Genomic DNA, 27,590 nt, shown 5'->3' on the forward strand with positions numbered 1-27,590 from the left:
CCTATAGAATAGACGAAGAATTGCCTCCTTGTCCTGAAGAAAAACAAAGGTTACCAATAAAGTAGCTCTAGTAACTATTTCTTCTTGTTGAGATGTTTCCAACATACCAGTAAGATCCAGATCTCCTGGTATTGTTCCTTTGCCTTTATCCTCTTTAGGAATATTCAAATAGTATAGATCTTGCATATTATTTTCAGGAAATTTCAGTACTGATTTTAAGAAGGAATGAAATAGATCTCTTGGTGTTTGAAATTTGGAGACAGGAAAATTTAAAAGTCTAAGATTCAAATTTCTATTTGCATTCTCCAAGTTTTCCATTTTCCTAGTAAGCAAACACTTTTCCTTCAGTTGTAAATTTGTGGAAACCTTCATTCCAACTTCTGGTGTCAACTGTGAGAGAGTCGGCAAGTTGTGGACCATATCCAGGGTCAGGGGTGAAATCTGCAGCATCGACGGAGACATCAACTTCAGCGCCTCCTGCGTTGCTGATGGCGTCCCCGACATCCTCCCGGGACATGGAGGAACTCCAGGCCCCAATGGGCTGAGCGACACCTCGTCCTCCAAGACCGAGGTCTGCCCCCCTTGGTCAGCGGACTTGCCCCCTCCAACTGAGATGGCGTAGGTAGTTATTGCCGCTTGCTGCATCAACGAAGTGGCAGAGGAAGCTGAAAGAACGCCCCTCTGCTTGTCCCTGCGCTTAGGCATAGCAAGAGGTAAGAATATCCGATTGAAATATAAAATCGCCACTAAAATGCAGGAGCCTCTTGCAGTCGCCATCTTGGATCCCCTCCTCCCCACCCTTAAGTTTAAGTGACTTTATTTGTTTATTTATAACTAAGATTAAAATTTTTTTAATTTATTTATTCTCAAAACTCTAAAACTGTGTATGAATGAATGAACTATATAAATGAAAAAAAAAAAAAACGAATGAAAAAAACAGCAACACTTATCTAAGTGGCCATCTGCTAAAACCAACGTTGGGTAGGTATTCCCAAAATACCCAACACTCTATTGTCCAGAGCGTTTCAGCTTCACACCAGCCTTCTTCAGGAAACTCTATATCATGTTGCTGAAAAATAACTTTTAGCAAGCGTAAGCTTTGCCTGGGTGTGAGGTTGTGACAGTCATTTTCTGAAGGCAGCCACAAGGGGTAGAGTGAGTGGGCTTTGCTTCTGCCCCCATTGGACCACCAGGGATACAGATAGGTGCTCCCCAGGCCTATCTGGTCTCAAGGGGGGGGGGGGTTTGGGGGACATAGCAAGGGGAGGGGATATGTCGAGGTGTGGGATAGAGGGAGGGGAAAGAGATGAGGGAATTTAAAAAAAAAAAAAGGTTATATGGATCCCAGATAATATTCAGTTGAGGCTCCCATAACTGACTTATGTGGGCCACAGTGAAATATTGGTTGGGACCCACATAAGCTCCAACAGCCAGCGCAGCACCATTTACCTCCGCATATTCAGTACTGGGGCCCACACATGGCCTAGCACTGAATATCCAGGACTTTGTCCGACATTGCCACCTGGATGTCTCGCTGCCATCTAAAATTGAATAAGGCTAAAACAGAGCTGCTCATCTTCCCTCCTAAACCCACTTCTTTCAGGCCTTCTGCTTAGCCATCTTGATCCCCTCTAATCCATCCAGAATTCAGCTGCAAGACTTATATTCCGCGAGAGCCGCTATACTCACGTTATCCCTCTCTTAAAGTCACTTCACTGGCTTCCCATCCGTTTGACTATAATTCAAACTCCTCTTGCTGACCTACAAATGTACTCACTTAGCTGCCCCTCAGTATCTCTCTTCACTTATCTCCCCCTATGATCCGCCCCCACCCCCCACCCCCGTGAGCTCCGCTCAGCTGGTAAGTCCCTCCTATCTGTGCCCTTCTCTTCAACTGCCAACTCCAGACTCTGTCCTTTTTGCCCTGCTACTTTCATCTCCTAACTCCTTTCAACTTGAGTTCTGCATCCCCAATCCTATATGTCGTCTCTGTCTATCCAAGTTAGATTGTAAGCTCTTCCAACTAGGGACTGTCTATAAACGTCAAAATGTACAGCACTGCGTACACCTTTCAGTGCTACATAAGTGATAAGTAGTAGTAGACTTAATAAGCTGGCCACTGTCAGCGTTTAAAAAGAATAAGGACTACTGTCAGATGAATAACTACCACAATATAGCTATGAAAGGGGAAATGCTACTAATAAGTGATTTCAGTATGCTAGATGTTGACTTGGGTATCTGTGTTGTGGAATCATCTAGAAGTATAGAGATCCTGGATTCTCTAATGAGAGAACTGTTTCAGCAGTTGGTAATGGAATCCATGCAGGATGAGGCCATGCTTATGGATTGCTAGGGGTTTTCAGATGTTAAAGTGGCAACCAGTGATCACTGTGTAAGCCCCTTCTTTTGGTACTGCTAGGCGGATGCCTAGTATAAACCCAGTAAACTGGGAACAGGGGCACATTCTCTTAGGGAAAGATTCTCTAATGTTCGCAGTAAAATCTGATGGGCTGCTATCATGGCCGTTATTGTATCGATTTCAAAAAGGTGAGTCATTCTTTAAAAACCACGCATGCAAATGAGGTTCGCGGAGAGTCACAGAGGGTTACTAAATTTTGCATGATAGTGATTGGCACATATGCAGAATATACCCACAAGTTAAAAAAAAAAGACCCCAAATCGAAGATTGGCAGGAGGGATGCTGCTGCCATCAAGCAACCCTCTGACACCTCCCCAGCAACAGGAGGGATGCCCACTACCTCCTGCCACCACTGTCATGCCTCGGCGACCTCCCTATGCCTCTGATGACACCCCCCCATCTTGTTTTAGAAGGCTGGCTGGAGGGATGGCCTAGGTTGCTTAAAGTCCTTCCTATAGGAGGGGCCTTATGTGTTTGGTCTAATCAAAGCCTTAGGCCCCCTACCTGGTGCATTCCAGGATGCACTGGGGAGAAGAAGGCTCACCATTTTGAAGAGGAGGGCCTGCTGGCCAGAGGGAGTAGACATCCCTTTGCCCGGCCTTCATGAAAAAGGTAGGGGGAGCAGGGTTTCATCGGGGACACAACATCAGTGGTGGGAAGGAATGGGCATCCCTCCTGCTGCTGGGGGTGGGGGTGTAAAGGTGTGTCAGGGGTAGTGGCGAGAAGGAGTGGGCATCCCTTCTGCTGCTGGGGAGGTATTAGAGGGGATTGCTTGACGGTGGCGGTGGGAGGGAATGGGCATGCCTCCAGCTGCTGGGTGTATGTGTTGGGGGGGGGGTGTTGATTGACGGTGGCGGCGGGAGGGAATGGGCATCCCTCCTGCTGCTGGGGGTATGTGTCGGGTGGGTTGCTTGATAGCAGCAGCAGGAGGGAGTAGGCATTCCTCCCGCTGCCGGGTGGGGGTATTTGTCGGCTGGGTTGCTTGATAGCAGCAGGAGGAAATGGGCATCCCTCCCACTGCTAGGTGTGTGTGTCAGGGGTTGCTTTATGGTGGCAGGAGGGAGTGGGCATCCCTCTTGCCGGGGATGTCGGGGGAGGGGTCAAAATTTTCTGGCAGGTCTGAACTGTCAAGCCTTACTTTCCTGTCAATGCCCAAGCCAATCAGTACTCAGGCACTGACTAGAAATTAAGGCTACGGCAGCTCAGACCTGCTGGAAAATTTTGCCCGCAAATGTAGGATAGCGAGGTTAGGGAATCACTCAACAATAATAGAGAATCACCTGGAGTGTTCATTTAAATATTAATGACCTCATTGTAATACATTTGCATGGCAGAGTCGGAGTTTGCCAGGAAGCTAGGAAAAGACCACGGTGAGCCCTTTTGAGAATTGACTGGAAGAATACTTCCATGCTAAACCTGCTGGAACCGCTTTGGCGACCATCCTTAAAAGGCACAATGGGTTTTGAGAATCTTCCCCTCAGTCCTTTATGTCTGAGCCAAACTTTACTGTCCTTCAGTTGATTAAGGCATAGCAGAAGGGGAATTTTTCAACTAATCTGCAACTACGTACAGTCTTTATCCTCTCCTCCAGCATTAGCATTGGCTACATTTGTTGGCTACTTTTCTTTCCTTAATTATTTAGACAAGCTCACTGGCTAGGTGAGGGTCCGCACCTGCTGTTCAGATTTACAGATGGTGCAGATTTATCAGTGCTCATGATAGATGGTACCCATGCAGTTTCTCCAGCATCTGAACAGTAGACACTATTTAATAGAAGTTGTTAACCCTTCTGCCCTAGAGATATGATAGGTTTCCTGGCTGTTGTGGCAGAAAACATTAAATAACCTCCTTCTTCTTTCTCAGGGGTTTGCAGTGGTGTAATGGTTCCCCGTCCCACCATATTAAAACAAGGCAGCAACGGTTTTAGCTCTGGTTCTAGTCCCTAATCCCTTTGAATCCTTGACAAAAATTTGGGGGTATGACACTGATTCCTCATTCAGGATGTTGTAGAAGGGATCATCCTTGTGGATGAAGGTCAGAGGCAGGAGATGAGATCATAGACAAATTTTGGAAACATGGAGTGGGCTTAAATACTTAGGGAGTGGGTGGCTACTGCTGCCAACAGACCCTTCCCCCTAAATTAGGCACTCCTTTTTTCTACCAACTTCCAGAAAGCCCCTCAACTATTCTACTGTATACAGTTCTGCCATAATGGAGCTTTCCTTAATAGGTTCAGGAAATACCAGAGTTCAGCAAGAGGTCACAACTAGGATGAGCCTCAGGAATAGTTCTACTGCAAATTAGAGGTGATGTCCTCCTATTGGCTGGCTGGCTTGTTTCTCACTCTATAGCAGTGGTCTCAAACTCAAACCCTTTGCAGGGCCACATTTTGGATTTGTAGGTACTCGGAGGGCTGTAGAAAAAAATAGTTAATGTCTTATTAAAGCAATGACAATTTTGCATGAGGTAAAACTATTTATAGTTTATAAAACGTTCCTTTAACTGGCAGACAATGCAGAAAACTGGGTAGCTCAACATCTTGCTTCCGTCTGCTGCTTCCATTGCTGTCTGCTTCCCGGTCTGCTGCGGATGCCTTCTGTGTCGTTGCGCCTGCTCTTTTATCTGCTTTTTTCCCCCTTTGGCTTCTCTGTCCCTCTGCCTCTCTCTGTGGCAGTTTTTCTCCTGCTCTCTCCTGCTCAGATCAACTCTGCTCCGTTGACCCCTCCCCTTTTAAGGTGGAGCTTCAGTGGTCGACGTCGGGGGTGGGTGGGCGGAGCTAACTCTCACCGATTCCCCCTCTTGGTCTCCTGCCTCTGCTTCTCGCTCCTGCTCTTTTATCTGCTTTTTCCCCCTTTGGCTTCTCTTTCCCTCTGCCTCTCTCTGTAGCTGCTTTTCTCCTGCTCAGATCCTGGATGGTGCTGCTTGATAGGACAATGGTAGCATTGCACATACGCTGCTAACAGCCTGCTCTGAAGCATTTCCTGTGGCCCACCTGCCTCCTTTGACATCTCGTCCTGTTTCTGCACGGGCAGACGAGGCAGAGGGAAAGTTTGGGACAAGGCCGTAGGCAGTATGGCCTTGAATTTATAAATGGCACCTAAAACATAAGCACTGAGGAACACAGTGCTTATCGCATGCCAATCTTAACTTAGGCATTGTTTATAGTGGCATCTAAAATGGACTTAGGCACCAGAAGACACGCTAACCTCAGGCACTCCCTATTTATGCCAGAATTTTCTTGGCCTAAATACCGGTGCATAAGTCTATTTTAATCACCTACACACAAAACATGGTCAAGGTCACCCATGATCCATCCCCTAACCACACCTACATTTTGGTAGGTGCCTTGGGCTAGGCGCCTACTGGAAAGTAGTAGGTAGGCACCTACCATTCAATTAATTTTAATTTTTGCCAGTTATGATCTGCTAATTGCTCATTATTGGCACCAATTAAGCTTTTTAAATAATTACATTAGGCGCTTCGATTGTCTTGGTGCACCAAACTAGGCACCTAACTTTAGGCATCTTTTATAGAATCTGGGCCTGTATATGCAATGGTTTCACTGCTGAGGAGAAGCAAAAGACTACCTTTAATGTAGACTGGTGCGAGGGAAGGTGACATTGAATTCCGGGTGGGGGAAACTATGTTGGCTTTCTAGTATTAAGGAGGAGCTCTTTAAGCTTAAGCAGAAATTGGAGGCAATTAAAGCTGCTTCCATCACACCACAGACTCATAAATCGGCTTCCATCACTTCACAGAATCATCACAGCCTCAAAGAATAAAACAATCCAGGAATAAATGAATCACAGTAGGTTCAGGTAGATTGCAACACGTGACACAGAAAGGACAGGAGTTGGGAGTGGCAGAGAGCAGGAGAGATGTTTGGAGGAGACAGGGGATGCAGCAACATGATTTTTTTTTTAAAACCAGGATTAATAATTAATGCATTAATCACAGAGTTAACTACAATTAAATTTCAGCCCTAATTTTAATGGTAGTTATTCTTCGGGAAGATGCTGCTATAAAGAAGAGTAAATGGAGAAAAATATACAGCACTGTATAAAAAATGTGTGTTCAAGTAGAATATTTCATATAAGCATTTGCCCTAATGTACGACATGGTTCAAAACATTGTGTTGTGTCAAATGACTTGATATTTAAATACATTGCAAAACTCAGTTGCACAACTTATCTACTGACAACCTCGCTACACTCACCTTACTACTCTCCTCAAATCACTTCACTTACTCCCTATCTGCCTCAGCATATAGTTCATACTCCTATTACTAACCTACAAGTGTGTTCATGCTGCAGTCCCTCAGTATCTCTCCTCTCTTATCTCTACATATACCGAGAACTCCGTTCCTCAGATAAGCTGCTTTTATCTGTACCTTTCTCCTCCACTGCCAGTTCCAGAATTTGTTCCTTTCATCTAGTTGCTCCGTATGCCTGGAACAAACTATGTGAGTTCATCCTTCATGCCCCACTGCCCACTGCTCACCAACCTAGCCAGCAGATTAACCATCCCCCCTAACTGTATGCCCCCATCCTGGCATCCTGTTTATCTGTTTAAATCACTGTCCCGCAAATTTTCTAAACGTAGTGGCCACGGCTCGAGGCATCTGGAAGTGTGCGGACATCGCTGTGATTACATCACATGCATGTGTGACAACATCATGTCAACATCTGCGCATGCTCGAAGGCCCTCCATAATAGATCTACCAGGAGATTCAGTTACTCTTTCGCTTTAAAATTGACTGAGTTATGGAATAAATTACCACTTGTACTAATAAGCTTAGGATCCTTTTTCCACTTCCGGAAAGCTCTGAAGACTTTCCTGTTTGCTAAACATTTTAAGAATTAGCTACTTTTGTTAATTTAGATTTTCTGTTTTCTGTTCTTTTAAAGTATTATGTTACCATTTACTGTTAACCGAATCGAGCTTCATATGGTTGATGATCCGGTCCTATAAAACTATGTTTTAGTTTAGTTTAGATGGGCCTGAGATGCCAGTGGAGGGTGCCAGCAGGGACGAGGGAAAGAGAGAAGGAGAGGCACTGGCGCCGGCTGATTGCCTATGGGATATCCCTCTAGCCATGAGAGGCACGTCTTGTAGGCAGTCAGCCGTGCTGGCTCCTATCCTTCTCCACAGTGTGCCATGGCACACCTGAAATCTCAGGAGGCACACAGTTTGCAATAAACTGGTTTAGATTGTAAGCTCTTTCAAGCAGGGATTGTCTTCTTTGTGACTCTGCACAGCGCTGCGTATGTCTGGTAGCGCTCTAGAAATCATTAATAGTAGTCGTAATAGTAGAATGCTATTGGGCATTTATAAGGTTGTTGTTTTTTAAAATTTATATTCTGCATATCCTATAACAATCTTTAATTATAAAAAAGATCTTATTGGTAAAATTTTAGGCATCACTACACTATTTATATATGTTTTTTGTGAAAAAACATATTGTACTTCACCAGTAAATGAACGTATAGTAAGATGATAATATTCTTGAGCAATATTTGTTGTGTGCTTAAAGAGCCTTCCACATAAATTAGGTTACCAAATATTTTTTCTGTGGAATGAATTAGCATTTTTGGACTAGATCACAGTGATATCCTCAGATTATTCTTTCATCCTGAATGGGATCATTCGTGTGTCTGGTTTTTATCTAATTGTGCTTTCTGAAGTACCTACATTTATCATTGTTTTTACACTTTAGCCAATTGTTTTTCCTCTGTCTGTTAGTCTTTAAATATTTTTTTTTAAAATTTGCAAATTCTCTTGCTTCTTTCCTTCCATGTGCTGGTGGAGTCTTAATTTTAATTTCTGTTTGCTGAAAAGTATCTACATATGTAAGATTGAAGATCAGATATGACAATTTACTTAAATACGTCTGCATGTTTTGCTTATTAGACTTTGTTAATGTGACTGTGTGCTTGGAGTTCTCTAATAGTAGCTCTCTCTCTACATTGTTGTATCCTATCTATATTGTTTGTATTTCTTTTTATATTGTATGCACACTTAATTTGTTGAATCTCAAATGATTTGCATTGTTTGTATTATGCTTAACTGTTGTGAACCGCCTAGAACTCACGGGTATGGCTGTATATAAAAATAAATTATTATTATTATTACACGGTCAAGTCACATTATAATATCCAGAATAAGCAACTCTGGCAGCACGGATGACATCCAGTGACTTGATAAGATGCTGGATGGTTGCTAGAGGTATCTGGAGCCATATAGACTGCAGTGGAACCAACAGTTGCTATTGGGTGGTAGATCCAGTCACCGAGCATGTCGATTGAGATGGTCCCAAATGTGCTTGATTGGGTTAAGATCTGGGAAATTCGGAGGCTAAGGAAGTAGCTAGAAGCCTTGGATGTGCTCTGCGAACTACTCACAACCAATTCTGGTGGTATGACATGTTGCATTATCCTGTTGGAAGATCCCATCAGCCATAGGGAAGACAGTCAACTTGTATGGGTGTGCTTGATTGGAAAGAATGGAGAGATGCCCATATCAGTTGAGAGTGCCTTCCAGAGGTATCAAGGGACCCAGACCATAGCAAGAAAACATTCCCCAGACCATAACGCTGCCGCCATCAGCTTGTGTATGTCCAACAATGGTTGCTGGGTGTTTATTCTCCGTGGTTTCACACCTCACACACCAACATTCATCTGTTTGATGGAGCTCAAAACATGATTCATTGGAGAAGGCAACCCTCTACCAGTCGGTGCAAGTCCAATGTCAGTACTCCTATGCAAATTACAGCCAATTTTTAGAATGAACCCTTGTGAGCATGGGTGCAGTCACCAGCCATCTGCTCAGGCGCCCCATTTGCAACAAGGTTTGCTGCAGTCATTTTGGACACACACCTGGAAGCCCCCTGGTTCATTTGGAAGGTGAGTTGTTCCATGGTAGTGTGCTGATCGTCCCACAGCAACCTGCGCAGCCAACATTCACCTCTCACATTAATGGCTCATGCTACCCCACAGTTAGCAAGTTGGGTTGTTGAAAAGGTTCCATTCATCCACTCACGGTACACAGCAGCCTGTGAACAGTTTACAAACTCCACTGTTTCTGAAATGCCTCTGCCTGGTAGCTGATGCCTTTTTCAATGTCTGATAAATTGCACTTTTTCCCCATGACAGCCACGGTTGCTACATTGGCAACTTGCGGACATCCAGCCTTATACCTACAAAGTCTGTGTGCAGCACATGCATTTGTTCATTGGCTATGAGTCCCTGACATCAGAGGTAAGCAGTGGTCATAATAATGTGACTTGACCCTATGGAAGGGGGAAAGGGGATGGGATTTGACGTACAGTACTCCCCTCATATTCGCGGGGGTTCTGTTCCAGGAACCCCCTCCGAATCTTGAAAAACCACGAATACGGTTTTTCATGGGGGAGACTGGAGAGGGCAAAGGGAGAGGCAGGAGAGAGCAGCCAGAGCACCGGTGAGTGAAGGAAATCACTCACTGTATGCTCCGACCACCTCTTCCTGCACTAAAGTCAGGCCTTACCAATCAGATGGACAAAATTAATGACTGTACCAGTAATCTAAATGAAACTGGATCAAAATACTTTTTGATAGTACGCAATTTACACAAATCAAAAAAGCATTTTTTTAAACCAGTAAGTCAGTATGCTCAACCAGGGTTAGATGACGATCTAACGTGACTCCCAAAATTTTGATGGAAGTTGCTATTGGATAATCATGTCCATTGAGATGAAGTAACGTATCTGTGATTTTATCGTTAGGACTGGCCAGAAAAAATTTAGTCTTTTCAGTATTGAGTTTTAACTTGAAATTTATAGTCCAATCTGGTTCATTATGAACGATATCTGATATATAATTTCAGCAGTGAAAGTTTCAAGTTTTATTAAGATTTTATATACCGCCTATCAAGGTTACCTAAGCCACAGTTCTTCAACTGTCGGTATGCGGACCGGTGCTGGTGCGCAGGAAATTTTTGCCGGTCTGTGCAGGTCCGGCAAGATTGACTCACTTCAACTTCCTGCTAGTCCGCGCAGGGCCGGCAAGATCAACATGTGAAGCGTGCGCTGGGCAGGAGAGATCTTGGGGAGCCTCCGACAGTGGCTTTCTCCCCTCTCTGCAGCTCTCCTTTACTTCCCAGCGCAGCAATTAACGAAGGCAGCCTCAGGGCTTTTGCTGAGTCGCGGCTGCCTCTGATGATGCAACTTCCTCTTTCCTCAGAGGCAGCGCGACCCAACAAAGGACCCGAGGCTGCCTTCATGAATCGCTGCGCTGGGAAGGAAGAAGAGCTGCTGGGAGGGGAGAAAACCACTATCAGAGTCTGGGAAGCTGCTGGGCAGGGGAAAAAAGGGACAGCTGCTACTGGAGAGGGAGAAGGAGAGATGCTTCTCGGATGGGAGGAGGGAAATGAATCTGTGAAGCTGCTGGGCAGGGGAAAAAAGGGACAGCTGCTACTGGAGAGGGAGAAGGAGAGATGCTTCTCGGAGGGGAGGAGGGAAATGAATCTGGGAAGCTGCTGGGCAGGGGGAAAAAGGGACAGCTGCTACTGGAGAGGGAGAAGGAGAGATGCTTCTCGGAGGGGAGGAGGGAAAGGAATCTGGGAAGCTGCTGGGCAAGGCAAAAAAGGGACAGCTGCTACTGGAGAGGGAAAAGGAGAGATGCTGCTGGGAGGGGAGGAGGGAAAGGAATCTGGGAAGCTGCTGGGCAAGGAAAAAAAAGGGACACTGCTACTGGAGAGGGAGAAGGAGAGATGCTGCTGGGAGGGGAGGGAAGAGAATTACTGCTGGACAGGAGGAGGAGGGAAGGGAGAATGAAAAGAGGAAGGAAACAGCTGGCAGAGAGATTAGAGGAGGGGAAGGGGAGACACAGGCATGAGAAAGTAGAGAGATTGATGATAGGAAGGAGTCAGCAAAAAATAAGCAGAGAGGGACAACGATGATAGATCTGGTGTAGGAGAGATAAAAATGAAGAGAGCAGTGAAGCTGGAATGAATCATGTAAAAAGGAGAGAGGGGGCACAAGCTGGATGGAAAGGGGAGAGGGGCATAGAAATAAGACAGATACCATATGGAAGGGGGAGAGGACAGACAGTGGATGGAAGGGGCAGATGCTGGATTGAAGAGACAGAGAGGGCAGACGCTGGAGGGAAGAGAGTGAAAAGAAGATGAAAGCAGAAACCAGAGACGACAAAAGGTAGAAAAAAATAATTTTATTTCTATTTTGTGATTAGAATATATTAGATTTGAAATATATATATCCTGCTAGAGCTGGTGTTAGACATAACTGGGGACTGCAAAGCCCAGGCAGTGCTTCTTTAGCTTCCAGCTGGCTTAGGGCGCTCTCTGACCAGGGAGCAGTTGCCCTAGTTGCACTCCCCTAAAACTATTCCTGTCATGTGTGACTGCAGTATTCTGTTAGCATGATATTTCTGTGTAGCATTCTGTAATAATTTGGCTTGTTCAGTTTTCTTGATAGTAGAGGGGATATATGTGAAGGGGAGGGGAGACAGGGGTTTTGTTGATCCTGCTCTGAATTATTTGTATTTATAAAATGACAATTGTACAGAATATTGATTCTTTTTATACTTTAATAAAATACATTCAATATAAAATCATAACTGAGGGTTGTGTGGATGGGAACAGATGATTTGTGGGGACCGACTCGCGGAGATGGGGCGGAAACGGGGTTTTTAAATTTTAGTCCTAGTAGTTTGCGGGTCCACAAAATAATTCTTTTTTTTCTGCCGGTCCACGGGTGTAAAAAGGTTGAAGAACACTGATCTAAGCGGTTTTACAATCAGGTACTCAAGCATTTTCCCTCTCTGTCCCGGTGGGCTCACAATCTAGCTAACGTACCTGGGGCTATGGAGGACTGAGTGACTTGCCCAGGGTCACAAGGAATCAAAATAGTGATGTCTTCAGCATAAATATGGAATTTCAAGTTTAAACTCTGCAATAAGTTTCCAAGTGAAGAGATATAGATATTAAACAAAGTAGGTGACAAAAGTGAGCCTCAGGGCACACCACATGGGTTGCTCCAAGAGTGAGAATAGTTGCCATCGCTAACCATTTGATAAGATCTTTTTTTTTTCAAAAAACCTTGACACCAACTCCAAACCTTTCCAGAGAATCCCATTTTGTCCAAACATCCCAACAGGATCTCGTGATCTATTAAATCAAAGGCACTACTAAGATCTAGCTGGATAATTACAGCACTTGTGCCTTTGCTAAATAGACAGTGGAGATGGACAATCAATGGAATGCCAATGAAATACCAATGTTTATGGACAAACATCTTAGAATTGCATATACCAGGGACCAAAATTTCAAGGAGATTTTGGCCCCAATTCTGTAAACTGCGCTTAACTTTAGGCATGCTTTAGGCGTCCAATTTAAGTGGATAATGAGCGATTTAAGGGTGTTAATAAGCATTAATTGGGACTTAGGCATCGATTAGGCGTCCATAGAATACAGTTGCGAGATAGACGCAGATATAGGGAATAGTCGCGTCTAAGTTTAGGCGTGCTTTCCGCTTCCGCAATGATATTTCCTATAGTGTGTTTGAATATGTTTTTTTTTCTTCTTTCTCCCTCCTAATAGATTTAATAAGCCACCATATCAATAGAACACATCAATATAACATATTGCATGGAAAACATAGTACTTTTCTGCCCAAACAGTAATATGATTTACTCATTACACCACCTTTGGCTTTCCTGCTTAAAAAGAACCCCCTTTTTTCTCAACAAACAGTGCTGCAATCAGCTCTTTCTTGAGAGCAAAGAACATGAAAATTATATCATTTTCGCACACGTTACTTCATTTCTCAACGCTTAAAAAGAGAAAAACCTACCCTCCTCTTCACTTGTTTTAACAGCTCTCATAAGTGGTGTTTTTCATCAGCATTCTGCAGTTTGCAGGCACAGATGCATCAGATACATTCATCTTCTCTCTGCTACAAGCTATTGTGGTAGGAATTGCAATATCTGCACAGGGCAACAGGTATAACAGTTTACTTAAAACTTCAGAGGGCTTGGACAGGTATTGAAGGAAGGTACATGTTTTTGAGATGTATCCTAGAGACATTCCTGTTGGTATATTCAGCTTGGCTGTTTGTGGTTTTATGCTTCAGGAGTGTGTGTTGGGGTGGGGGAGAGGGTTAGGATGAGAGAGAACAGGCTGCTTTAGACATCTGAGAATTGCTGCAGATCATTTTAAAGATCAACTCAAATATGTTTAAGCAAATGAATGGCTAAAGAGTTTGAAAGTTTTCTGGTAGAAATATGAATATCAAATATTTGCTAACCACACTCAAGACTTGAACCCCTGACATATGGAAGATAAAATCAGTGCCTTAAGCCATAGAGCTATAGAGGGAACTTCATTTAGAATTTGGTAGCAGAGCCTCTACAGACTAAGCAGATGACAAATGGCTTCTAGTAAAAGCTTTGAGAAGTGAAGGAATTGATTAAAAGTCAGTGCAGTTGTGTTTGCCCAAACCACACCTAAAGTACGCCCAATCATATTTGAAAGTTTTCTGGTGGGAAGTCCAAACGGTGCCTATGACATCATACACTACTTAGGCATGCTTAGTATAAGAAGATCCATCAGGGCAGTGTTTTCTCTTTTAGGACTCCTATTCTGTGTTAATGCTTATTTCTGAGACTTTACTTTTCTTGATCATATTTTAACCTTTTCATTCCTATATCTGCCACAACTCTCCATTTCATAGGACCATTAGCAGTTATAGTAATTTGCAATTTTGATGTTTGTGTAACCTTTTCATCTTTCCAGGAACAAATCTAGGTGAGAATGATTTATTGCTAGCTACTTAGGTGTCTTTATTAGATAAAAAGCTCAGGCAGAACTGATTTCTTCTTTTGGACTCCCATTCTGTGTTATTGCTTATGGTGATTCTCCATTAACTTTTTGTTCCCCTTGATATCTGCCACAACTCTCCATTCCACAGGGTCATTAGCAGGCCTGAGAATGAGTGATGATAAAATTTGGTTCCAGGAGTCTTGGCTGAAAAAACCCCATGCTGTTTGAAACTTTGGTGCCAGCAAAATGAATATGTGGAACCTATGCTGTTGGGAAGATGGAAGCAGTGCTTTTCCTCATAGAGCTAAAGGTAAATAATTTTAGAGTCATAATTGATAGGCATCCTTATAAAAAAAGGAACAGTGCGTTTTTGCTTCTGTTCATTCTAGCTGTTATTCTGAGACTGTGGTGTGACATATTCTCCCAAGTTTTACCGCACGCTGAAGTGGCATCGTTTAGGCACCATTTAGGCGCTGTTAGCATATGCTTAAGGTTAACGCGTGCATGTTATCCTATGGATGCATTAGTAGTTAGCGCATGTGTGGATTTAGTGCACCTTTGTAAAACAGTCTAAAACTCACAAATCAACTCTTAATTTGTCTCAATCCATCTTCCTTTTTCTTCAGCCTGCCTTCTACCAGGAGCAGATTCTGGGACCTTAACAATTCTACCACAGTAACAACTTGGACCTAGGAGTGGCTTACTATGCAAACCTGTCATCCATCTCATCGAACTGCTGTTACCTTATATTACACTTGCATGCTGCTTTCCTGGACTGTGCAATAAAAATCTTATACCATTTTTTACCTTGTGTTTATATTGAGTAGCAGCTAGGCATTAGTGTTTCCTTAATAAGCACCACTTCAGCTACTTAGTCACATTGACCTTTGTCTTATCAAGTGTTCCATGAGGCCCAAGCTGCAAAGGGATGGGTGGGGGTGGCAAACAGGGTAGCTGGCATGTCTCCTGCCTCACAGCCTACAACCAGCATAATATTTGAGAACATAAGATTAGATGAGAGGTGGAGAGGATGAACCTAGGTGCCTTAACTTGGTGGCTTCTTTCAGTCAGTTTCCTACTCTGACAGCTTGAGATATGCTGAACTGCAGCCGATTTGGCATGCTCGGGCGCTCTGTTACGGAGCCGCAAGCACGCCAATGCTACTGCCCAAAGGATGCCTAAACAGAACAGTATAATCCAATTAGAATTGCTATGATTTTATGCGGTTAGAATGAAGACTGGGGTGTGAGCCTGGTCTGGGTTCAACTCCCTCATGTCCTTCAGCTAACAAAATACTCATTTTAATAAAAATGACAAGCTACAGACCAATCACATCTAATTTTCATCTCAAACAGCACAATCTATTCCAAAAGTTGAGTTTGCATTTGATAAAAACAGCTGTATTTGAATCCATGTCACATTTATTGAACCCGACTTGAGATTCTGGCTTTTGGAACAATGAAAGCAGTGCTTTAAGCCATTGAGCTACCAGTCTTTTGTCTCAGCTAGTTGTGAGATGATAGCTAAGCAGATTTTACCTTAGCAGATCACTAAGCTATGATATGATAGGGGAGTCAGAGAAACTAGAGCAGAAGGTGCTGTAGCTCAATGAGCAAAAGTGCTTTACTGATCTTCTAGAGGTTGTGAGTTCAACTCCCAGCCTGTCTTTTACTTGTGTCATTCTACTTTGCAGGTGCACTTTGATGATGTCACAATGAGGTCATCATTGTGCAGCTGCATACCTTCATTTGCAATGAACTAGAAGCCACATTCAGGTCTGTTCTATGTTTTATTCTGTTTTTAAGCTTGGCCAATTGAAGTTATGGGCTTTCTGTTTGCTTTGAAGAATGAGCTGATTGTAGCAATGTTTCATGACAAAGAGAGTGTTATTTAGAGCAAGGAATCGCTTCTAAAAACTTATCTCAAATAACGTCTGTGGGATGCCCAGAGAAAGCTGATTGGATGACCTAAATAGCATGTATCGTGCTAAAGCCTTTCTGGAGCTTAAACCATGTCTATTTGAAACCTATAGGGAGCTCAAAGTCTTACGCTTTACACTTCTTATAGGAGCTAATGATACTATTGCTATACATACTTCTGTGTAGCACAGGAGTGAAGCTTTCCTTCTTCCATGCTGATGTTTGCAGATCAACTCCCACTCAGTACCTCTCAGTCAAACAGTAATCTTATACTTCTCCTTTTAAATATGGCATACTTTATGACTTTTTTTGTTTTTATACTGTTGAAGTATACAATTCTGAAATAATGAAGAAAAAGGATATAACAGGAAAGTGAGATCTATCTTGTTCTGTCTCCTAGCAGAATTAACTGCCAATCACTACCTATAAGGAGTAGTATAAATCAAATCAGAATTGCTATTATTGTATGGCTCATTGTCTAGCACAGTGGATTAGAGTGAAGGTTAGCATGTAAGCATGAAGAAAAAACCCCAAACACCTCAGCAATGATAAAGTCTGTTGGATGTGCTAGTTCTACAGAGACCCCTGTCGTGGCTTAGCAGTCAGAGTGCCCACTCTGTAATCCACAGGGTCCCAGGCTGGAGCTGGTTCAAGCCCCAGCTCCTACTATGCAATGTTTTCTTATTATGAAGAAAAAAACCACCAAACACATCTGATCCTCGGCAATGATAAAGTCTTTTAGATTTGCTAGCTTTACAGGGACCCCTGTTGTGGCTCAGCAGTCAGAGTTCCCACCCTGTAGTTCTCAGGGTCCCAGGCTGGAGCCAGTTCAAACCACAGCTCTGCCTATGCAACACAGTGTTTTCTTATTATGAAGGAAAAAAAACCAAAACACCTCTTAGCCTCAGCAATGATAAAGTGTGTTGGATGTGCTAGCTATACAGGGACCCCTGTTGTGACTCAGCAGTCAGAGTGCCCGCTCTGTAGTCCCCAGGCTGAAGAAAGTTCAAACCCCAGCTCTGCCTATACAATGCAATGTTTTCTTATTATGAAGAAAAAAAAAACAAACAAACACAGATTTACACCAGGGCTCAAGTACAGGGGAGCCAATCTAGGTGCGGCAGATGTAAGACATACAGCTCAACTGAAGAACAAGCTAGCAGTTTCACCAATCCACAAACTAGAAAGAATTTTAGATTAAATCATGTTACCTTATGTGATACATCACATAGAGGGCCAGATTAACCAATAGGCCAAGTAGGCAAGTGCCTAGGGCCAAAAATGGTCAGGGGGGCCCACTGAAGGAGACCTCTCAAAAAAAAAAAATTTCAGATGGCGATAGCCCGGCCCCCCCCGCAGCGATTGGCAACATTGGCCCCCCCCCCATCGATCGGCAACACCAGGCCCCCCTCAATTGGCAACACCAGGCCCCTCCTCGATCGGCGAAACAGGGCCGGCGACTGCTTTCTCTTTTTCTTCTGCTGCCGCCGAAGCCTGTACACAACTTTAGCCTACGCCACGGGGCTCTAACAGTGCGCGTGACGCTACTGGCTTCCTTCCTCCTCCTTCATCAACCAAATGGGAAGTTACGTCATGAGGTGGGAGGAAGGAAGCTGTCAGCAGCACGCGCACTGTTAGAGCCCCGCGGCGTGTGTTAAAGTTGTTTACAGGCTTCGGCAGAGGCGGCAGAAAACAGTAAATGAGTGGAAGTTGGCAGGCCTGGGGAGGGGAAGATGGAAGGGCAGTCGAAATACGGTATGTTGGAGCAGGAGATGAGAGGGAGGGAGAGAAAGGTAAATGTTAGACAAGGGCAGGAGGGGTGCTAGATCATAGGGTGATGGGGGGAGAGAACAGCAGGAAAGAGAGCGGAAGCAATCTTCGACCCTGAGGGGGAGGGAAGAGAGGTGGTGAGATGATTGATTATTGGGAGAGGGACAGGAGGGAAGAGATATGGGATAGGAAGATAGTGAAGGAAAAAGGACAGGAAGATGTCAGGAGAGGAGATGCTGAGCTACAAGAATGGAGGGAGGGGATATGCTGGAAATTGTAAAATTGTGAGACCGACCAAGGGACAGGGTGGCAAGGACATGAATGAAAGGAAGATAACCTCTAGCCCCTCACCGTTGCTACTTTCCTGCATGCGCCTGATGCTGATGACAAAAGTTTTTCCCACTTCCATCATCTGCCCTCTTCTCTTCCTCCCTCCATCCCAGGCAATTCACTAAGGGGGGCAGGATAACTGATGGAGAAAGAGAGAGAAGGGGGCAGATGATGGAAGTGGGGAGAACCTGTGCCGTCAGCTTCAGGTGCATATGGGAAAGCAGCAGCGGTGAGGAGCCCTCTCCTCCTCACCACTGCTGCTGCTTTCCCACATGCTGGATGGAAAAAAAAGATAGAGTTAGTGAGATAGAGGAGGGATGAAGGAAAGGTGTGGCAAGCTGTGAGTACACAGTGGAATGAGAAAGATGATGGGAGGAACAGGAGGAACAGGAGGAAGATGATGGATGCTAGACCAAAGAGATGATGGGAGGAACAGGAGGAAGATGATGGATGCTAGACCAAAGAGGGGTGGGGAAAGCAGAAGGAGAGATGGCAGAGGGAGGTAGAGATTTTCTGGAAGGGGCAGACACTGGATAGAAGGAAGCGAATGACAAGAAGATGAGGAAAGCAGAAACCACATGGCAGAAGTAGAAAATATTTTTTAAATTTTTTTTTATTGCTTTAGGATAAAGTAGTATTGTAGTTGTGTTGATAAATGTTTAGAAATAGAAATGGTGATCCTTTTATTGGACTAATTTTAATATATTTTTGGCTAACTTTCAGAGACCAAATTCTCCTTCCTCAGGTCAGGACAAGATACTATAACAGCAGTATACTTTACTAACCTAAGGAAAGAGGGCTTGATCTCTGAAAGCTAACTAAAAAATGTATTAGTCCAATAAAATGGTATTTTATTTTCCATTTTGTGTTTTATTTTTATTTGTTAATTTGTAACGTGATTTGTTATTTCTCTTTTTTTCAAATTTACATCTGCTATCTTTATATTTTGTTCAGTATTGGGGGATATGCACCACTGTTTCTTCACCCCTAAACTGTACCATTCCTTCGGTTTGTAACACAAGGCAGCATGCTGAATGCTTTGCACTGCTCCGATGGTCACAGAATTCCTATGATCGTCAGAACAGCACAGAACATTCAGCCCGCCACCAGCACTAAAAACCTCTTCCGTGCTTTTGTAAAAAGGGAGGGAGGGAGTTTAGTTTGTGATTACTTATTCCATACTGGGTGAAGGTGGTTCTGTGTCCTGTGCGTATGGAAGACATGGTTTTCTGTTAGCGTTGACCAGCCTTGTTTGGCGAAATGCATCAGGCATGGATCCTGGGAGCACCTTGAATATACCTGATTTGAATCCCCTTATTGGCTGCCGATCTTTTTTGAGCCGGTGATGAAAATACCATGTAAAGCTCACCGCGATGAAAATATATTGAGGCTGTGGAGTGGTGGGGCTGAGGCTCAATAATCAATAAAAATTTAATAGAAAGAAATAAACAATCACTTTAAGGGGCGATTTGAAAAGGAGTTTTTTGGAGGTAGTTTGGAGAAAGTTGTTAAATTAATACCTCTGAAGAAAAGGAATAATTTATAATAGATCATTTTAATATAGAGATACTTACAATGTAGGCCAGCATTTTGCTGGCTTACATTGTAAGTGTCTCTTGCTCTACTAAGATGCGTTGGGCCACCTAGGTTCGCCTAACGCTCTTAGGCAAGCTTAGGCGGTCTTGCGGGCCTCCCTAGGTGGCCTGCCTGGGGAGCATTTTTTTAAAAAAACGTGCGTCCCAATTGGCTGATTAGAGAGCTGTAGGACGCATACAGCTGCCTAAAATTGGGACGCACTTTGCAGAATTCAGGCCTAGGTGTTTAAAGAAATGATAAATGCTGCTAGCTGAATTTTGCCCCTGTAGTATCCAGAGCTGCCACTTTATGAAATTTTATGGCCTGGTTTTAAACTTACACCCCAAAGCACTGTAATACAGTATATGTAGTCCATGATTCTATCTATTGAATCAGTGCTGTAGGTCCCATGATGTAATGAGGTTGTCAGAAATCCAAGACTGGAATGGTTGGCAGCTCTGAGTAAAACAAAAACTGGTATTTCAAATGGTTATATAATTATTCACAGACCCATAAAGACAAAGTGATTTAAGCACTGATGAATTTTTGAGTTTGTGTCTGTCAGAATTCACATGTAGCTCCTTTTTTCTGCCTATCAAAAACCACAGCCCTATGCTCATCATGCATGCTTTGTACATTGCTACTACAGTTGTATGTGATCTTTTCAAAATTCAACATTTTCACATATTATCTCCTTGGATCATCGGAAATAATGCAGTAATCCTTCATCGTCTTTTACAGAAAGACTGCTTAAATCATCATTGATCCTTTAGGGGATAGGCACGTGGGATCTCTCGGACAGAGAGAGAGAGATAATGGTTACTGCGGATGGGCAGACTAGATGGGCCATTTGGCCTTTATCATGTTTCTATTTTTTACTTGCGTAGTATATTTGTTTAACTTATTTTTAAAAAAGCTATTTTTCACTAAAGCACTATCTTTCTTAACTGAATTCCTAAGTATTGTCTGCATATGAATGTTTCTGCTATGTTTGATTGAGCTTTCCTATCTGAATGGAATTTTTTTTATCACTTACTATATTATATTACTTTGTAAACCGCTTTGTTCTAATTTATAGTTTAAGTGGTATAACAAGAATTTTGGTAAACATAAAAGAAATCTGCAAATGAAAAATTTGACATAGGATTAGAAAAGGGGGTGGGGAGTGATGTATGAGAACATTCTATCCTGAAACATTTTGGCTATTTGAAGATAAACAGGGAACAGTGAAATATTTCACCTAGGATGTGAGATTTTAGTTGTTGAGAAAGGGTTGGTTTTCACAGTTATAATCAGACAACCTCTAAAGCAATCACAAAACAACAATTATCTAGATTTCACATGTCCCCCCAATTCTATAAATGGTGCTCAAAGTTAGGTGTGCAACTGGGTGCACAATTATAGGGTCAGATTTGTGTGTAAAATAATTGGCTGAATTAGCAATAATTAGTAATAATTAGCCTTAACAAGCACTAATTGGCACAAATTAGCAGACACGTGTCACATCTACACCCTATTCTATAAACAATGCACCTACTTTTTAAAACATACAGGGGAGGGGTATGGGCAGCATTTAGGCACAGTTTCATAAAATACACCATAGACCCCCATATAACGCTGATGATGCATTATACATGAATCCATGTTATTCACTTCCCCCTCCGCATTCGCGGTGATAGGGGAACGGCAAGGCAGCGAATAGAGAAACACTGTGAATAATTTTTCGTATGTTATTTGCGGTTTTTTGTAACCCCCCCCCCCCAAAAAAAAAAAAGACACAAAACCACGAATAACCTGAGTTGTTCCAGTGAAGAAAATGCAGCTGGTAGGATCAATTTTCTCTGTGCAACGCCGGAAGCAGTGATATCCTATGATGTAAATTTGGAGAGAGGCCTTCAAATAAAAAAAACACAAATAACCGAAACCGCGGACCGCAAAACCACAAATACAGAGGGTGAAGTGTATAGTGAGGTCCAAAGAATAATAAATAACAGTAAGAAGATAAAACGTCCACCCCTTGATCGCGTTGTAGTCGGTCCTGCATTATATCGAGCCAAGTTATATATGGTCTATGGCAGGGGTAGGCAATTCCGGTCCTAGAGAGCCACAGGCAGGTCAGCTTTTCAGGATGTCCTCAATGAATATATATGAGATGGACTTGCATGCACTGCCTCCTTGAGATGCAAATCTATCTCATGCATATTTATTGTGGATATCCTGAAAACCTGACCTGCCTGTGGCTCTCGAGGACTGGAATTGCTTACCCCTGGTCTATGGTGTACTTGCATTTACATGCCTAAATGCTGCATGTAGCTATCTATAGGCCAGGATGAACCTATTTTCTAAAGGCATAATGCCTTTCTCCAACTTGAACTCTTATTCCCAAAGTTTAATGCAGGCCTACACACTCATCTATTTAAAGCTGGTGTTTAGAGATTGTTAAGTGATTGTCGTTAGGTGTCTGCAACTCACGTTATGTCCTAGTAGTTGAATGTCTATCATGTCTATCATGTCTATAATTATGTTTGGGTTCTGGTTCCAGCTGAAAATGCCTGTGCATTTTTGGTCAGGACTGAAAACATGGCCCCTCCCTACTGCTGCCGCCATCACAAGACCCTGCTCTCCCCCCCCACACCCTTTTGCTTGCAGCTGCCACCCTTTACAAGCATTGAGCCAAGGATGGCACCAGTGAGCAAAAGGAGACCAACTCCCTAAGGCAGTGACCACAAAGCACGGAACATGTCGATTGCTGGTCCCTTGACAATTGACAAGAAGAACAAAGATAAGCAATAAAACTATTCCCTTATGATTAAAAAAAAATATATATATATATGTACAGGGTGCCCACAAATACACTCCTTGATTTTAAATAGTTACAAAATCAAAACTTATTGGAATATGTTTATAAATAAGATGACAGCAAATTCAAGTCCCAAAAAGCACGGTTAGCAAGATCTTACATAATCGCTTGCACTTTCACCCTTATGAGCTGCAATTGGTGCAGAAGTTAAAATCTTCAGACAATACAATGCGCCAAAATGACCAGGTGTTCCTCAAGTGGCCCCCGAGATCACTGGACATTACTTTTATTACTTTTTCCTTTGGGGGTACTATGGATGATCTGCAGGAACGCATCACTGAAGCTATAAATGCGATCACGCCGGATATACTTCGGAGAGTCTGGTCTGAGCTCGATTATCACATCGATGTTTGCCGAGTAACAGGTGGGGCGCACATCGAGTGTATGTAATTAACAGATACCATATGAAACTATGAGTTGATGAAACTGTAGCCTCAGAGGTGATAGACTATTCCAATAAATTTTGGTTTTGTAACCATTTAAAATCAAGGAGTGTTTTTGTGGGCACCCTGTATATTAGAACTAGATCCTCTGTATATGTCAAATTAGGATGAACACATTGTATTGTAAGTATGGTAAATTGAAACCTAGTGTCTCATAAACTCTGCGAAGCCATGGCACACTAAACGTGGTGGTCATGGCTCGAGGGTATCCAAAAGGGCGCAGGCATCAACGCGATGACATCCCTTCTCTACTAGAGGAATACATAAACTTAAATTAGTATTCCCTTCTATTAGGGGTATTCGAACTTTAGGTAGGCTCTCCCACTCTTTGGCATTTGTCTTGGTAAAAATCTTGAATGACCTCCCTTTAGAAATTAGACTACTTTCCTCTTTGACATGCTTCAAAAAAACTTTGAAGTCGTATTAGTTTTAAGAAATTCTTAACTGATGAATAATGGATTGTAATAGTACTTCCTGTTTAATTATTGTTTTCTCCTACCCTTTTGAACTTTGTGAACTGGATCGAATCCCTTTTGGGAATGACCCCCGTATATAAAACTAAGAATTGGATTGGATCACATGCATGTACGAAGGTTCTCCAGACAGAGCCCTGAGCTACCAGTTGGGGGTGCAGGAAGGGAAGAGACACGGAGAGAAGAGAGGTGCTGGCGCCGAATGACTGCCTACAGGATGTGCCTCTTGCTGCGAGACGCACTTCCTGTAGGCAGTCAACTGGCACCGGCACCTCTCCTCCTCCCTGGTGTCTCGTGGCACACCTGGAATCTTGGGTGGCACACAAGTGTACCGCGGCTCACAATTTATGATACACTGTTATAACCCGTTTTGACTGTATATTAGGTATGTTAACCTGTAACCCGTTCTGAGCTCATTGGGGAAAATGGGCTAGAAAATGAATCAAATAATAAAAAAGGTGCTATATTTCTTATATAGTTTATAGTTTATTTACTTATAGCCCACCTTTATCAAAGTGGGTCATAAAAATACACACATAATAGTTACAAACGTCCATAAAATAACAAACAAATACAAAACCCTCTCCTTAGGCACCTCATCCATTGCCAAACTAAAAAATATAAGTGCTCAACACTCACATTTCATTGTACAAAACAGATATCACTTTAACAATTTTTTTTAAGTATTCACATTGCTCTGTTGTCTAATATATAACAGAATTTTATTCCAAGTATCAGGATCGATACAAGAAAAAGTACCTACTCTGGTGGTATGCAATCTCATGTGCTTTATAGGTGGTACATACAAGTCCCCACATTCAGCTGAATGTAGGCTTCAAGACAGTGTATATGGACATAAACTATCAACCAAATATTTCTGTGCCGTCCAACGCGTGCAAAGATACGTTAACAACAGTTTGTACTGTATCCTATACTCTATTTTTAACACATGGTCACATTTGGCAATTCCAAACAAAAGTCGAATTATTGAAATATTGAACTCGAATTATTGAATATATTTTGAAAAAAAACCCCAAAGTAAATATAAGTAAGAAATAAATACCGTATTATCTCGTGTATAATGCACACTTATTTTCCATCCAAAGAAATTTCAAACTCTGGGTGCATATTATACATAGGTATACACACCGTGATAACTGGGCTCGGTCAGAAGGTGTTGAATTACCTATGGCATTACTTTAATGTTTGTAATTTATAGAATATAATATCTAGAACTCATATCTAATACTACATATATAGCTTATGCTGTGCCACATTTACATTAAAGGGACATTGACAATTATGCCTGCACATTATACATAGGTATAGTTTCAAGTTTCAAGTTTAATATTTTTCTTGATTGATCGCTTAATCAAATTCTAAGCGATGAACAGATTAAAATATAATCAAATAGAGGCTAAACAGTACAAACTTTAAATAATAACATTGGGTAGATAACTAATACATTATACTCATTACATAAGGTAAGATAGGGGTTTGAAATACAATTAATAAAGAAAAGCAAAACAAAGGAAAAATACAGTAGGGAAACAAATAACCACAGAACATAATACAATAAAATAAAATCGCTGGTTTAAGAACTGTTAAATTAAATATTAAAAGCATCTTTAAAAAGAAATGTTTTTAGCAGTTAGAAGTTTTTTGTATTACTTTTAAAAAGTCTGGGTATGCATTATATACGGCAGCACGTTATACACAAAATAATACGGTAATTAAGTTTGATCTGATAACGTTAAGAATAATAAAAGAACAGTAGCCTGATGAACAGTGTGGTGAGTTGTGAGCCATTGAGAGTAGGCTCATGTGAAATGAATCACCCCAGAGGCGTACTAAGGGGGGGGGGGGGCAGTCCGCCCTTGGCGTCATGTTGCTGGGGGCGCCGGCACACCTCCTCTTCTCTGCCCCCACGTGCGTGCCCCCTTCCCTTCCCCCATACCTCTAGTTGAAGTTGTTTGCGGTGTCCCACTGACATCACTTCCAGGTGCCGTGCATAGGAAGTGACATCAGAGAGAGAGCCGACAGGGTTGCGAGGAGCACGTTGCTGACCGCTGCAAGCAACAACTTCAACTAGAGGTACAAGGGAAGGGGTGGGAGGGAGCGGGGGGGGGGCAGAGACGAGGGCGGGGGAGGGGCACCTCTCACCCTCACTACGCCATTGGTTACCACTGAGGGCATAAATATAAGGCGCATTATGTAGGACTAATACAACAATACCAATAGCACTATGTGAGGTTTTTGATATAGACTAATAGGGTTGGGGCTTCGATGTAAAGATTTGTTATTTCTCCCACTATTTAATTATTTGGACCACTACAAATTATTAGAAAAGAACATTTGCACCAGCTTTGGCTGACATAAATGCTCATGCCCTGTGTCCTAGTGCCCGACCATGGGCACCATTTACAAATTTATGCTCCGCAGCTATGGAATACTCTACCCTCTCATCTTAGAGAAGAAATAAAGCTCGATCGCTTTAAGAGCAGCTTAAAGTCTTTATTTAAAGATGCTTTTCACACTTCAGTATCAAATGTATGATACTGTACTTCTTTTTAAAGAAGTATACAGCTCAGGAGACATCAGAGATTCCCCCTGTCACCCCTTTATGTGCTTCCCTAGACTGCTTTCTTTACTATAACTATTGTTGTTCAACCCCTTTCCTTGATGTATCATGTTGGTCCTCGTATAGTTTGATATGTGTTCTTATTTTATAATGATGTACCCCATTTTAAAGTGTATATTGCTTAGAAGTATTGTAAAAATTGTTCAAAAGGACATTGTTGTGGCCAACTATTCGGCTCATTATTTTGCGCATTGCAACAAGGCTTGCTGTTGCATGGTTTGACGCAGAAGATGTCCTTCAGCAGAGCAGTAGAGCGCAATCCATTGCAACACATTGTGAGCGGATGGTTTTCTCTGCCTCCACCTATTGGGCATGCTGTTGAACTGATGGAGACCTTTGACAAGCTACTTTCAGAGTTTAGGTGAGGATGAGGGTCCCAGAATACTGTGGAAATGTTTCAGTAAGAAAGAAATGTCAGTGGATTGACTGTGCTTTGTTTTCATAGATCATATTCATGCTAAGTCATTTAACAAACTAGTGATTAAAAAAAACTATGAGAAACATTAATTGGATTTGAGATATGTTTCTTTTGTATGTGTGTGTGTGTTTATTTGCTCTGACTACTAGACTGAAGCAATAACACAATCTGGGGTTGAAATAAATGTGAGTGATTATATTTTAATAAAAGAATCATAAAATATTTAAGTGACAGGTGACTTCTCTAAAATAGCTTTTGTAGCAAAATCTCCAAATTAACCCTTGCAAATGGTATGTGATGCAGTCCAGACTTGTAATCTTAGGGGCCAATATTCAAAGGCATGGTCGGCATATTTATTTAAATGCCAGCAATGGTGCTTAAATAAATATGTATATACAGTGTTGAATATAAATGCATATTTGCTACTGACTGCTGCCTGTGCTGTTTAGTTTAAATCTGCCTTTTAGCAGGCCTAAATTAAATGTACAAATTAGATTCCAGTAAAGCATATAAATATCAACATTAGTCACTTTGAGGATGTGGGTAAACATTTAGGCCTTGATTCACAGCATGGTGCTCTTTGGAAGGCACCGGTAGGTGCCCATACGGTGCCTAAGTTGTGTTTTCATTGGCCATTAATGGTGCGGTAACTGACCGTGCCGTTAAAAACCAATTAAAAACTAATTAAGAAAATAAAGGCACCGGAATCTTGTCTATGCAGACGTTTACTGGCGCTGAACATCATAAGAGGCGTGGTTATGAGTGGTTGATGTTCGGCACTGCTAAGCGTGATTCTACATTAAAGATAGGCCTGTAAAACTCTGGCCTACATTTCTGGCTGCAATTCTCAAAATGGCTGCGATTCTCAAAATGGTGCCGTAGTTTGAGTGACATGTGACGCAGTTCTAAATACTGTAAATGCCTA

This window comes from Geotrypetes seraphini, chromosome 7 (genome assembly GCF_902459505.1).
Source record: "Geotrypetes seraphini chromosome 7, aGeoSer1.1, whole genome shotgun sequence".
In the NCBI taxonomy this organism is placed as follows: domain Eukaryota; kingdom Metazoa; phylum Chordata; class Amphibia; order Gymnophiona; family Dermophiidae; genus Geotrypetes; species Geotrypetes seraphini.